The sequence below is a fragment of the Sceloporus occidentalis genome, unplaced genomic scaffold (assembly GCF_023333645.1).
Source record: "Sceloporus occidentalis isolate IW3139 unplaced genomic scaffold, rSceOcc1.0.p SCAF_53, whole genome shotgun sequence".
NCBI lineage: Eukaryota > Metazoa > Chordata > Lepidosauria > Squamata > Phrynosomatidae > Sceloporus > Sceloporus occidentalis.
The window spans coordinates 2,254,393-2,269,457 of record NW_028317033.1 but is presented as its reverse complement, the minus strand read 5'-3'; the positions used below and the strand labels follow the sequence as shown (position 1 = coordinate 2,269,457).

At 40.2% G+C, this 15,065-nt stretch overlaps 1 pseudogene; it reads left to right on the top strand.

The window, feature by feature from the left end:
• Window positions 1-1,161: 1,161 nt before the first annotated feature.
• On the top strand, window positions 1,162-13,782 carry LOC149288195 (zinc finger and BTB domain-containing protein 38 pseudogene; annotated as a pseudogene).
• Window positions 13,783-15,065: the final 1,283 nt, after the last annotated feature.

Here is a 15,065-nt window from a genome sequence, read left to right as displayed (position 1 = left end):
GGAGGGGATCATGCTTTGTTTCAGTATGTCACAGTACATGTTGGCATTCATGGTTCCCTCAATGAACTGCTAGAACCATATACTCACACATGCTAATGCCATACACTAACACATGCACACTCTAATGCCATACAGTAACACACACTCATGCTAATTTCTTATGGTCATACACACATATGCTAATAATTTACATTCACACACACATACAATCTGCTGCAGTAACACACTCACTATAACACTGCATATGTATACATAAACGCATATTCAATCCCTCTCCTATCATCACTGCAGGTCCTACAGCTGAACCTCTCTCGCCCTCCTCCTTTATCGAAACCATTTCTTCACTGCACTTTGCACACTCTGTGCAAGTTTCCGTGCTGCTGCTAGCCTACTAACACAGGGTCACATAACACGTTAGTTGACCCTACTGGGCACCTCAGTTACTGCAGGCCCAGTTTTAGCTTGCCCCTGCTAATTACATCACTTAAATCAGCGGCTAATTCAGTGAGGGAATTTAAACTTGCATGGAATAGGCATAAGGCCATGCTGAAAATAACAAGTTTTGAAGTTACTGCTGTGAAAATGGGCTGACTAGATAAGTTGATGGGTTCTTGTGTGTTATCAATGTTTTCAGTGAGCTAAGCAATTTTGTTACTTCTTTGGAGAAATAACAGTTACAGATTCTAATGGTTTCAAAATAAGAAACAAAAAAAGATTTCTTTTTAGTATCTACAAGTAGCCTTGGCTGAGTGCATGTCTCATGTGATAATTCCTTGGATATTTTTTTTGGAAATTACTTAAAAAATATAGTTTCCTGGATGTAATGTGTCTGACCCGCACCTGGTAAAATGCTAAGTCACTGATCTGTGTTTTGCTATTGCTAAGTAGCTGAATTTGGCACTCCACCTGATTATCAGTGGTGCAATAGTAGTAATACCCTCTAGTTATTCTTTTTCCCATGAACTTAGGTTAAACTCACAAGAAAATGTATTCTGTTTAAAACGTAAAACTCTATGGCTTCATCCTTTCCACATTATGATTACATTTAAATAGTTTTCCAAACCTCACAATCTGCAGTGACAGCTATATTTATTTATTTTTGTGCAAACATTGAATCCCTCTTTCTTTTTTATCTGTTTTACCACAGGTATCTAGATCATGATGTGCAGCTCTGGAGACATAGTGGACTGTCTTCATGGGGAAGCCCTTCTTTGTAGTCTAAATGAACAGCGCATGCAAGGATCCTTGTGTGATGTCACTATTGTTGTTGAAGATACCAAGTTCAAGGCACACAGAAATATCCTTGCGGCTTCCAGTTTGTATTTCAGAAACCAGTTCCTGAGCCAGAGCATCTTAATCCAGGGACATGTGTTGGAACTTACTGATTTTAAAGCAGACACATTTACTGAAATACTAAATTACATATACAGTTCCAAGGTTGCAGTAAAGAGAAAAGAAGCGCTGAGCGATCTTGCAGATGCTGGGAAGAAACTAGGAATAACTTTTTTAGAGAATATCAAAACTTCCACCCAGAGTTGTAAGAGGTCTTCATCATCAGTTCACGCACAGTCCTCAGAAACTGAAGAAAATATGGCAGTCCCATTGTATAGAGGACAGAATACTCTAAAATCAGAAGGTGTAGAGAAGAAAGGAGATGACCCAGCTGTGGCTAGTGGGCCAAGGATCACTAATGCTTTTTCCATTCTCGAAACGGAAGTTAGTGTGTTTTCTCCACTTGATTTGAGAGCTAACTTCAAGAAATCCAGCGGGACAACAACAGATGTAAATTGTAGAGTTGACTGTGAGAATTCTGCATGTAATGATGGGGAGTCGGTGAACACCCTGGCTGAACACTCTTATGCAGTGTCTTCTGGAGATGCAGATTTAAAAAGGGATTCTGTATTTGACCATGGAAATAAAAATGATCATTCAAGGGCAGAAGAAAGCACAATATCTCATTCAGTTTCTACCATTCAAGAAACAAAGCCAGCCAGTAATCTTCCTCTTCTAGAGCCTCAATGTTTTACACCACAAACTATAATCCAGAGTGGTACCTTGGCAACAAATGTCAACAGTCCAGCAGTGGGTGAGCAGTTAGCTAAACCCACAGATTTCTGCAATAGTAGAGAAAATGAAGGCCACCTACCACAGCTTCCTCTGGGTAATTCACATGTGGCCCAGGCTTTCCCAGATCAAGCAATTTATGGTTATTCTAAAAAGCAACAAGATATTTACCATTGCAAAAACTGCAGCAAAGAATTTGCACACTTAAAAAGATTACAGCGGCATGAGCAAATCTGCTTTAAGGTGGTTCATACGGAGAAAGATATTAGGTTGTCAAGACGATTTTCTGGGGACATAACCGCAGACAATTTTTGTACGTCTTCGGACCAAAATAATCTTTCAAGTATCACCTCACCTGGAACTGATCATTTTGTAAAAATAATAGATGGCAAGATATTTTATGTGTGTATTGTTTGCAAGCGTAATTATGTAACACTGTCTAGTCTTCGGCGGCATTCAAATGTCCATTCATGGAGGAAATCATACCCTTGTCATTACTGCAACAAAGTGTTTGCCCTAGCAGAGTACCGTACTAAACATGAAATCTGGCACACAGGTGATAGGAGATATCAGTGTATATTCTGCCTAGAGACTTTTATGACTTACTACATCCTGAAAAACCATCAGAAATCATCTCATGGAATTGACCCAAGGCTGGGGGTAGGGAACAAAACTAATCGAGGGATAAAACCCAGCATTTATCCTTACAAGCTCTATAGACTTTTGCCTATGAAATGTAGAAGAGCACCACTAAGAAACTCTGCGAATGGTGCAACAGAAAACACAGGAACACATTTTCAAGGACCAGGCTCATTTAACACAACCTCTGTTGTTCAGAATACACTTAGTTGTCAGCCTTTTGCTTTGGAAACCAGGGACAGTTTTTCTTGTACACTGGATGCTCCTTCACAGAGTATTTCAAAGTCAACTACAAACCAGGATGTCTGGCCATTTGACATATTACACTCTGCTAATGACCTGCCTGCTGTGACACAAAATTTGGATATAGACTCTGCTCCTAAGGAGAATGATAATATAGTCAGCCCATCTTGCAACATGGAACAGAATATGCCTTCCATTATCAATTGTACCACCTCAGCACCTTCTGTGATCATGCACAGCAGTAGGGTCTCATCTGTGATCATGCATGGGAATTCCATCACAGGAACAACAACAAATGGTATAGGATGGTACAACGACAGAACCAATGTTTCTGTAGAAAAAGATAATACTTATCAAGATATAAACAAAGTGTTTATAGATTCACAACCTACAAGAGAGGAGGAGAAAATTGAGGAAGACAAAGCTAAAGAAACTCCTCAGGAAAAAAGGGGAGTTTCTGTTTCTTCTTCAAAGAAGAACAAAAGTGTCATCCAAAAAGGGAACAAAACAGAGACCTATATAGCCAAACCAGCATTACCTGGAACTCTAGTAAACAGTGGTATTGCTCCTCTATGCCAGATCACAGTAAAGATTGGAAGTGAAGCTCTGGTGAAAAGGCAAATCTCTGGATCATCATTGTTTTTCAGAAAAAGCGGAAGACCAAAACACTCAGAGGTCAAAGCGAAGAAAGCAACTGTGTTACATTCTGATGAGGAGAAGAAAGAAAGGAGCTCCGTTCGACTTCGGAGAACAGAAAGTCTCAAGATGGAAGAGATGTATGATGACACTAGCGATCACGATGTGTCTGACAAGCCATGGCGCCCATACTACAATTACAAGCCCAAGAAGAAGTCTAAGCACCTTAAGAAATTCAGGAAGCTAAAGAAAAGGAAAAAACACAACAGGTTACAAGCTGTTGAAGAGAAAATAAGCAAAGCAGACATTAAGTGCTCATCCAAGAATGCAGTTGAAGAAAATGAGAATAGTGTTGCAGAAAATATACAGACAGTAGACTTTAAATGTACGGAAACTACAATAGAAGAAGAAGAAATGGAAACTGCGGAGGATTGGCAACTAGCTACCAAGTCTTACTTTTGTGAATTGTGTCAAAAATCATTTCGGAATCCTTCAACCTTAAAAGTTCACATGCGCTGTCACACTGGAGAGAAACCTTATCCGTGTAAAACATGTGGAAAGTCCTTCTCCTTCCCTGGAAATTTAACCAAACATGAACGCATTCATCAGGCTGTGAGGAATTATACCTGTCAGTATTGCAGCAAGTCATTCATGTTAAATGAATCTCTTAAAAAGCATGAGAGGATACACACTGGTGAAAAAATGTACAATTGTCAATTCTGTCCTCAACAGTTCCTCTATCTCTGCACAAAAAAGAATCACGAACAAAGGCATCTAGCAGAGCGTAGTGTTAAAGGGTTTGTCTGTATCCATTGCTCCAAAGTTTGTAAGACTGCCGCAGCTCTGGGAATGCACCAAAAGAAACATTATCTCAGGAGCAAGAAGCAGAAGGAGCGGAAAGAGTTTCCAGTGATAGGAAACTGGGGTGTTTTCTCAAATCCAAACTGTAAAGATTTAGAAACTACTAAAGACAAGGAGACGAGAGAGATGTCAGAAAATTTCCCTTCTTCCTTCCATGACAATGATGCTCCGTTGTTAACATTTAACAGTAATGTTGCAGAAATAGTCCCCCAGAATGTAAGTGCCATAGGCATGGTGGAGAATGTAGACACAGGGGGGGAACTTGATCACAATTTTATGACTCCACCGCCACCCCCACTTCCTCCAGCTACACTGCATGAGAGTGTCTTGATTGAGTTCCCAAAAAGTTGGAAGCACTGGAAAACAAGGCAGTATAGTTTGGAGGAGAGTTTGAATTCTGACCATTCTTCTACAAGAGAGTGTACTAAGACTTTTACTGAATTAAAAACAATGACAAATTTTGATAATCCATTTGTTCCTTAGCGGTGAAACATTTTCAACCTGCTCATGTTTCTCAGTTTAAAGAGTATACAGTAATATATACCCATTTGCTGCCCCCTAAAGTTGCAAAGGGGTTGCGTAAAATGATTGAGAAGTCAAAATGTTCAAGCCCCCCAAGCAACACATCCATGCACTAGACTTAAACATATGTTAATGAGAGCAGTTGATGGAGCATCACCTCTGTGAAGTTCATAGTATAGACACATTTGTTACAGCAGCACTTGCCGTTTTCCTGAAAATGATGTTTTGTGAAGCTAGCCAATCCGGGTCTGTCCTGACTCAAGAAGTCTAAGTTTTTGATGGAGTGTAAACTGATCACACACACACGAGAACACTATATTGAGGCCACTTATAACAGCTTCCTATCTACCTGAATGAATTTTACATTGTTAACTATATTCTCTGTAGGAACATGCAATATTGTGTGTGTGCTGCTGCTTTAAATTGTAAACAACATTTAATATGGTCTGTATGGTATCTTATATATTGTATTTAGTGCATTATAGAAATGTCACCTTTCTGGGGCCACAGAATGATAATGATGTCATTGTTTAACAGAGGATGATCTCTCTTGATATAATGTCTTCTTTACAGGTATATAATGGGTTATGACATGTACTTCAAATAGTTTAGGAATCCAATATTAATAACATGATTAAAAAATGGCATATCTTTTAAGTCTATGCAAGCTGAGATTTTTTTATTTTATTTCTAGAATTGGGATTTGTGTTGAAGTTAAATCGGAAATTCTAAACACCGGGGGTCAACATAGCCAATGCAGAGTTATGTTTTTTTTATTTTAGAATAATTCTACCACGGGACCACTTCCCACTGTAGTATGCAATAAGAAAAGGAATAACCTAAAAAACATAATTGGTTTTGACCAATGAACAAGTAAGTCTGAAATTTGTTATAACCCACGTTAAAAAAAGTGTTAGACGTCCATCATGAAAAAGTGTGAGAGAGGCCAGTAGTATGCCGCAAATAAGTATATATTTATAAGTATAAAGCGGTTCACTTATTTGATTTCAGTATTTCTGTGTTTTTTTTATATTAAGCAAGAAAGAAACTGCCTGTAAAAACAATTGGATTCTCTAGGCAAGGTTTAAACACTAGCATCCATTGTTCTCTTTGTACTGTTAATGTTTCAACACAGTTGTTTTGAAATGTTTTGTATTGGGTCTTCATTGATGACCTTCGGTTCACCTGGTTGATACAAGATTATTTTAGAGGAGCTGTATGTTAAATGTGAAAGCTAATGCAAAAGTTGTTGTAATATTGAGAATGTTTCATAGTGAAATAGTTCCAGTCATAAACAAAATGTTCCAATCACAGGGATAATGTTTAGTAGTTACATCTTGTAATTTAATAATCATTGTGACTAATGAATGTTTCCTCTGTAGGAGTTAATTATATTTCTATATAAAATATAAAACCGGTATGTCAGACACTTTATTACATATAACAAGAGTTATAAGGTGGGTTATGGTACACAATGCATTCTATCTTGTTTTGAAGGTGTAAGGATGTTATATGGATGCCAGAATGACCGAAATGCTACTTTGTTAGGAAGAGTGGCGCAGAGGTTCAGACTTGTGACCCATAAACTCAAACAGGCCTAGTAAATATTCTGGTGTTGTATTTCATAAAGGCCACAAGTTAAAGCTAACACTTGGAGAGTTTGGTTTATAAAGTAATTTTATGAGTTTATGGTATTTGTTTTTCCTGATAAGGAAAGCTTTCTCCAGGAAAGGGTGCACTCCGGTGTCTCTTAAAGGAAAACTACAATTAGCTTTGCAGGCTCAGCAACAAAGAATGGAGATTAAAGTACTTTGTAAGCACCTCTGTGCTCCTGATTTAGGGGTCACTGATTGGCTGCTGGACGTGCTATAGCGGTCGGGAGCCGAGTACACCACAAGGCAGCAAGAGATGTGCCCAGCCAAACAGATCTCCTGCAAGGCAAGAAGCTAACAGATGAGGAAAGAGGGAAATACATAAGGAAGATTCTGCAGAATCTTTCCATACATTTGCAAGGGGGATCACATGAATATCGCTAGGGGCCACTCCGGTATCACATACATATCAGATACATATGATCCCTGGAGTGGCAGTATAGAAACAAATGTAGAATTCAATGGCACATTTGGCCCATGTAGTCTTCCTATTTTTCCTGATGTCAGACTCAGGTCTTAGTCCTTCAGCTATGTTAGATAGCCCTTTGCCTGTCCCATGCATGTTTATATTCCCTTATTGTATTAGCCTCTACCACTTCTGATGGGGTGCTGTTCCGTTTATCTACAATTTTCCCAGTAAAGGAAAACTACATCTAAACCTTTGACTCCCTAGTTTTAGACTATGACCTCCTTTCAAATAAACCTCCTGTACTTTGTTAAATCCCTTTAAGAATTAAAATGTTTCTATCACATCTCCCCTCTGACCTCGTTCCTTCAAGCTGTACATATTAAGCTCACTTAGTCTTTAATGATAATTTTTATATTGCAAACCATTTACCATTTTGGAGTATTAGGGGAGAACTTACACAGGATGAAAAAGAGTGAGGGAAACAAAGGGAGCTGGTAGCATTTAAAAGGGTCAGTTTGAATAGTTTAGGCCAGTTGTGACATAAGGGTTAAGAAAGTTCATGAGACTTAAACAATGGAGGCTAAAATGGAATGGTAGAAATGTGTTAATAGAAATGGCAAAATAGGTTTTTTTTCCAGTGGGGTACAAAAAGTAAAAAAGACGATCGCCAAAATAAAAACCAGTAACATGAGCATCACTTAAACTAGTGATTCCTTAAAAGTACGTTCAAATTAAAATTGTCTTATTCAATCACATATTCAATTTATACCTTGAGGAGTTTGGTTTGAATTTGCTTGCTTGCTGTTTGTATCTGTCATGTCTGTCATCAAAGCCTGTGTGCTTTTGTATGAACTGTTATTGTGCCACTCGGCAATTTAAATATACAGTGTTGTGTAGAAAAAGTAGCATAATAGGCAGGAACACTCCACTAGGTCAAAAACATTACTTAATTTCCCTTTATATTGTACATCTCAAAAAAAATCATGTTCAAGAAAGTGAATAAAACTTTTGTAAGACCCCTGTTAATACGCCAAGACATAGACATGCCCTTTTTCAGACTTATGAGATATTTCCCTAACCTGGGATATTTTCCTGGTCTTATTATATTAAAGTTTGCACTAAAGCAAATGTTGTTTTATTTAATGTCCAGCACCATGTAAAATAACATTTGTCTTTTATTTCTGTTTTAAAATAGCATTAGTGTTTCCAGTTGAGGCGCACATAAGCACTTTCGTGTAAATACTTTGGTGAACAGGCTTCCAGTCTTAGAGGAAATTCCAGATTTCTTTTACTAATATAGTTGTTAAGGTATTTTATCTGGTTCAGTGTCAGGGTTTTGAGGCAAGTATTGCTGACACTGAGTGAATGTGTGTTCTTTATCCTTGTCAATATATATATACACATGTTAACACCTATATTTAAAGGTGCTGTTCCACCTACTCTGCTAAACATAATACTTTTGTAACCTAATAATTACTAAAACTGTCCAAACCCATAAATAATTTTAAAACCTAACAAAATTTGTCTAATTCCCATCGGGCCACTGCCCGACAATGCCCCTTAATTTCATGATCTGTTCGAGTGGCATATCGGATGATGCCATGCGTGGCAGCTGACTGGATATGCCCCACCGTACGCTATGTACGGCTGCACTTACATGGGTACAAGGGCCACCTAGTCATCCCCATCTAATAGTTATGTTACAGAAGTAGGCTGTTGCCATAGAAATGGAAAAGGCATCTTCCTTTTTATGCAATTGAACATTCAAGGAAGTAAGTAAATTACATATTTACTTAACATGCTTAACAGAGTTTGATTAAAGCTATGTATGTGGAACAGCACCTTTACGTGCATTACCTTGTAACATAATTATTTCCAATTATTTTTATGGAAACTATGTAAATCAATATGTCTAACCAAGATGTAGCTTCATAAACACATGACTTTGTTCTTATGAGTACAGGAGGACACAGGGTCTCCAAACAGTTGACTGCAGATGTGAAATTTGAAGTCATCCTATATTATTTTAGTACTGTGTTTGAAAATATGATGCCTAATGCGAAATGTTCAACAAATGTATATTTTGTGAAATTTGTTCATTTTGACCCTGGGATTTTCTTAAATTCACTTATAGAAAAATTAGGGGTAATAAAAATTCTACATAAGTTTGATGCCAAGTGGTTTCATGCGTGTTTATTGTTCCAGTTTTGGTCGTCATAATAAGTAAGTCTGATATTAGGGATGGAGAGGAGTGTAAAAGCATAGAATGGAAAATTTCTGGCCAGATAGGAAATCTACTCAATGGATTTGAACTAGTGGTGGGCAAGAGAGGCAACCTCCCTCGGGGCCAGAGAAAGGAGGATTTGTGCAGGGTCAGATCAAGTGGTGTCCTGCTCTCCTTGAAGTTCATGCTCAGTATCACAGAGAATAGGGGAGGATAAAAACTTAGAAATCTGTTTTTCAGTGTGCATGCATTGCTCTAGATACTAGTCAGCTAAGTCTTCTCCCCCCATTATTTAAGAATGCATTGCATTTTTCTGATTGCATCGCCTCCTTTCCTGGCAGGCAATGAATCTCTTCACTGCTGTGTATAGTAAGAAGCACACACGTACCTTTTTGGTCTTTATAATAATACTTGACTGAACCTTCCGTTTACAAACAGGTGTAAAAGTGCAGAGTTGCCTACAGCTCAATAACCCTGTGGAAAAAAAACTTTTTTGTACTAAATATTATGGTGCAAATCATTGGGACAAAGTAAGGGGTGATTTTATAATCTTAGGAATGTAAAACAAAGAAATTTAAACAAAAAAATTAATCAAATACCTGTTCAAGAGCCAAGGTCTACAAAACATTTTGGAGCCGTGCCAGTTGTATTGTGTACAAAATAAGTACTGTGAAGTATTAGTCCCGTAACAGTTGAAGGACATCTTTTACTGCATCAAATTCAAAGTACATGGGCAGTACTGGAAAATTACTGGCTTCTACTTGCTTTCCCAGGGCTCCAGTTTACTGTTTCAGTTTTCAGACCACAGAGCAGTGTTTTATCATGCCGACTCCAGACCCCGATCCCACTCCACGTAAGCTATGTATCCTGATCAGGTCGGGGGGAGGGGGTTGCCGTCTTGGGCCTGTTACAAGGGAGCTCTGCGATCCGGTTTTACACCAAAGAAAAACATACAGGAGGAACTACGATGTAGGAACAACTGCTAGCCTGAATTCTGGAAATAGAACAGTGGAGACATCTACTAGAGGGAGCTATTACACCAGACTCCTCTTATCAGCACTGGCCCGCCGCCGCATCTCCCTTGATCCCTGTCGCTGATGTAGGTGCAGGGCAATTGCCAGCACTTCAGCTGGGACTAGGGGATCGGCCGACTCCGGTGTCATAGAGAGGCCACCTTTCAGCAGTTGCAAGTAGTCCGTTCCCTGTACACCAGCCCTGCCAGGCTCAGATCCTGGGAAAGTGGCAGCATTTCCTTGTGTTCTCTGTGCAGGTCAGAGAATCTATAGCTTCCGGAGCTACCAAAGTCATCTTCTTCTTCAAAAGCCTCCCAATCCAAGCCAGGGGCGCGAAGTCCTCACCTTCTGTCTAATAATGACTTTCCGATCTCGACTCCTGCTGACCTGCAGCCCAATACAATGATTTTTCAAATAAAAGGGATAGAAAGTGTATTTTTCCAAATTTACACCATATTTTATTATTTGTATTATTATTTGTGTTATATTGAATTATTTGTATACTATCAAAAAAATGGTATCTAAAGAAAACCATTCTTGTTCTGAAAAAAAACAACATATCACTTGTATGGGTCCATTAAATTAGAGAGAAGAAAATTACAGCTAAACACGAGCACTGAAAAAATGTTAAAACGGCCTTCGTCCAGAAGGGTACAAAAAGAAAAAACAGCCAGGTCCTTGGGGGGATTAATGGTAACTTTTCCCAATTTAAATGTAGTAGTGCAACTTCTGGTTTATTGTTTAGCTTGATTTTAGCTGTATCTTGTAGGAGACTGAGCACCATTTCCCATAGTTGTCTGAATCCACTACAGCTCCAAAAGTGTTGCCAATCAAGATAGAACCAGATACTATTGGTTTATAATACTAAAGTGATTTTCAATAAGATTTAAACATTGGATTGTTTTATTTATCTTTCTGTGTGAGTTAATCCAATCAGATAGTGTGATGCTGTCACAACAGGAAGACCAACAGTGCAGTAACACAGCAGGTGATCTTCTTAAACTAGTCCAGCAGTAAACAGAATAAAGTAGGTCAGGAACACAAAATGCAGAACCGCTGTGGGGGATCTGGATCCTAACCCTGCTGCTTGCCCGCAGCAGGGGTAAATGAAAAAGAAAAACAAACAAACGCCCGCCCTGCGATACTAATTGCGAATGCCATTATAGGCCGCACCTCCACTTTAAAGACTTAAAGCGGGGGGGTGCGGCCTATATTCAGGTCAATATGGTAATTCAGAGCATTTAGCCATTACCTCTTTTTTCCTTTATAACAGAAAAAAAACATTCTAATAGTTTTGTAACTTCTTAATCTCCCTTTTTCACTGAAATGGTTTTTAATACGTAGGTAAATAAAAATCTCATTGTTGGGTAATTGAAATTCTTGTGATATTTGAGCAAAAGGTCCATTTTGCGGTGGACGGGCAGTCCAGTGTGCTGCATTGGAGCACCCCCATCCAGATCCGCTGGAGGAGCAGGGCCGGTTGGGGAGATTCTTGATCTTCCTCCAACCGGCGGTATCATAGAACATCACACTGCCTGACCAGACAGTGGTAGCTTGTTCAAGGGTTTTTGGGAAGACAAATGTATTTTTATCAACTACCAATGGAGTGCAAACCTAGTCTCTTATCGTAGCTACATTGATGTTTTGTTTTTTATATGAAGAGGAGAGGAACATGAACTAAAAGATTTTTCCCCCTATCTCCAACGATTGGGGCATAGTTCTTACATACAATTTTAGCAGATCCAAGAAAAAGAAAAAGTTCTTTATTAAAAACAACTGATGTAAATAGTAACATAAAACCCACTAGTTGCCATTTGTCCCCTTGGCTTAGTGAAGCCCCAGAAGCCCAAATGCTTAGGATGCAAAGAAACTGTACTGATGTACAACAATTTGAGATCCAGGCAGATAAAATAAGAAATTATTTTTTAGAAAAAGGGTACCTACCTCTCAATCAGATGGGTGCTAGGAGATGCCTGGGGGGTATGGTGCAATTATATATTTAAATATGGTGGTCCTGCAATTAGATTTGCACATTGTGGGCTGAAGTTGCAGAGGTGACCCGGAAGACTAATAGGGCTGACTATAAACTTACCTCTGAGGTTTTTTACACTTTACGTCTCTTCCAATGGCCGAGTATAAGAAGTCACTCACACAGCTAAATCCATTATCCCTTTGTTTTGGAAATCTCAACATATACCCTCTGATTGAGAGGGAAACATTTGATGGACTCTATACTACCTGGTCAGACTCTTATAAGATGTTTTTGTAAGCAGGGTGGCCTTTAATATTGACTTCCTGTCATGCGCAGTTGGATAGGAGACACCAAAATCAGACAGGACCCATGGGTACAATATGTGGTCAACAAGCCGAGGTCAGGATGCCAGAAAGCAGGTGTGATCCTGCACCCACACAGGGTACCAAACAGCACGGTCCTCTAGGGTATTAACGCCACATCTCAGTTAGGTAATCACCATCGATTTATTTGTAGTCCACGTATGCAGATATTTACAGGATTACATAGAACACAAATTCGCTACAAACAAAAGCCTAGCTCGTCTGAGCGCTTACTAACATATAACTCCCTCACTACTAAGGGTCTAAACTAACACAAAACATAATCCCACCAACCTCTTTGATGGTCTCTTTTGGGCATAGCAAGCTCTGCTGCTTCCAAACAAAACTCTCTCTCCCCCTCTGTCCAACAGGTCAGGTTATATTGCAGTCAGTGCAGCTAATTACCTGCAGCTGACCAGTGCATTGGAGTCAGCTTAAACTCCCGGCCTGGAACCCGTGTCAGTCCAGGTGCATGTAAACCGCGGGGTGGAGCACCAGCCTGCCCTATATGTCGTATAAAACCCTGCAAAATCGAGGGGGAATGTATACCCCTTCCACGACAACACCCCACACCTTGTTACATATCCTCCCCCCCAGCTCAGACCCATCGGGGCGAGCGGCCTTGGACCACAAACAGTGAACTCGGGAGAGGCCATCCACATTACCCTGGGCAGTACCAGCCCTGTGAACCATAGTAAACTGGAATGGCTGGAGACTAAGGAACCACCTGGTAACCCTGGCATTCTTTTCCTTGTTCTGCCTCATCCAGGTTAAAGGTGCATGGTCAGTAATCAGTGTAAACCTTCGACCCAACAGATAATACCTTAAGGACTCTAGTGCCCATTTAATAGCCAGGCATTCTTTCTCAACCACCGAGTACCTCTGTTCATGAGGATTTAACTTCCGACTTAGATACATGACTGGATGTTCCTCTCCATCATGTGCTTGAGAAAGAACCGCGCCCAGGCCAACATCCGACGCATCGGTCTGTACAATGAATTGCTTAGAAAAATCCGGAGCTACCAATACGGGGTCAGAACACAAGGCCTCTTTCAAGACCTGAAAGGCATGTTCTGCTTCTGGGGTCCACTTAACCATAACCGGGCCTTTAGCTTTTGTGAGCTCAGTCAACGGGGCAGTAATGGTGGCAAAGTCAGGGATGAACCTGCGATAATAGCCAGTTAAGCCCAAGAATGCCCTTACTTGTTTCTTTGTTACAGGACGTGGCCAATTGGAGATGGCTGCTACCTTGCTCTGTTGTGGTTTAAGGAGCCCCCGCCCTATTGTATAACCCAGATATTTAGCCTCTTCTAAGCCTAAAGAGCACTTAGCGGGGTTGGCAGTCAAACCGGCAGCCCGTATACTATCCACTACCGCCTGAGCCTTCATCAGATGTGTTTCCCAGTCCGCACTGTGAATCACTACATCGTCCAGATAGGCAGCTGCATACTCTCTATGGGGCCTAAGTATCCTATCCATCATACGCTGGAAGGTGGCTGGGGCACCATGCAAACCGAACGGTAACACATTGTATTGGAACAACCCCTCAGGGGTAGAAAAAGCAGTCTTTTCCTTTGCTCTCTCTGTTAAGGGAACCTGCCAATATCCTTTGGTCAAGTCCAATGTACTCAGATACCTGGCTTTACCCAACCTCTCTATGAGCTCATCCACCCGAGGCATAGGATAGGCATCAAACTTGGAGATATTGTTTAATTTACGGAAGTCATTACAGAAGCGTATCTCTCCATTTGGTTTCGGCACCAACACAATCGGATTACTCCACTCGCTTTGTGACACTTCAATCACCCCTAGTTTTAGCATCTTTTTTACCTCTGCACTAACCGCTTCACGTCTAGCCTCGGGTATTCTGTATGGCTTCAGATTGATTTTCTTTCCGGGTTCGGTGATAATATCATGTTTGATTATGTGTGTTTTTCCTGGTACTGGGGAAAACACATCTCTATTTTTTAACACAAACTCCCTGACTTCCTGTTTCTGATGAGAAGCAAGAGTGTCAGCAATGTACACCTCAGGTTCTTTCCCACAAGCATGAGTGGGTTGCCCTTTGGTCATGGTGAAGACCTCTCGCTCTACCCATGGCTTCAATAAATTCACATGGTAGATCTGTTCTGCCTTCCTCCTACCCGGCTGTCTTACTTTATAATTAACCTCACTGACACGCTCAATAATTTCATATGGCCCTTGCCAGCTGGCTAGGAACTTGCTTTCAACTGTAGGGATAAGAAGCAATACCCGGTCCCCCGGTTTGAAGATCCGAAGCCTTGCATTCCTGTTATAACTGACTTGTTGGGCCCTCTGGGCTTTTTCCATATTCTCCTTCACTATGGGCATTATAGCTTCCATACGCTCCTGCATTTGAGCTACATGTTCTATAATACTACGGTGAGGGGTATGCTCTTGTTCCCATGTTTCCTTGGCAACATCTAAAATACCTCTGGGGTGCCTGC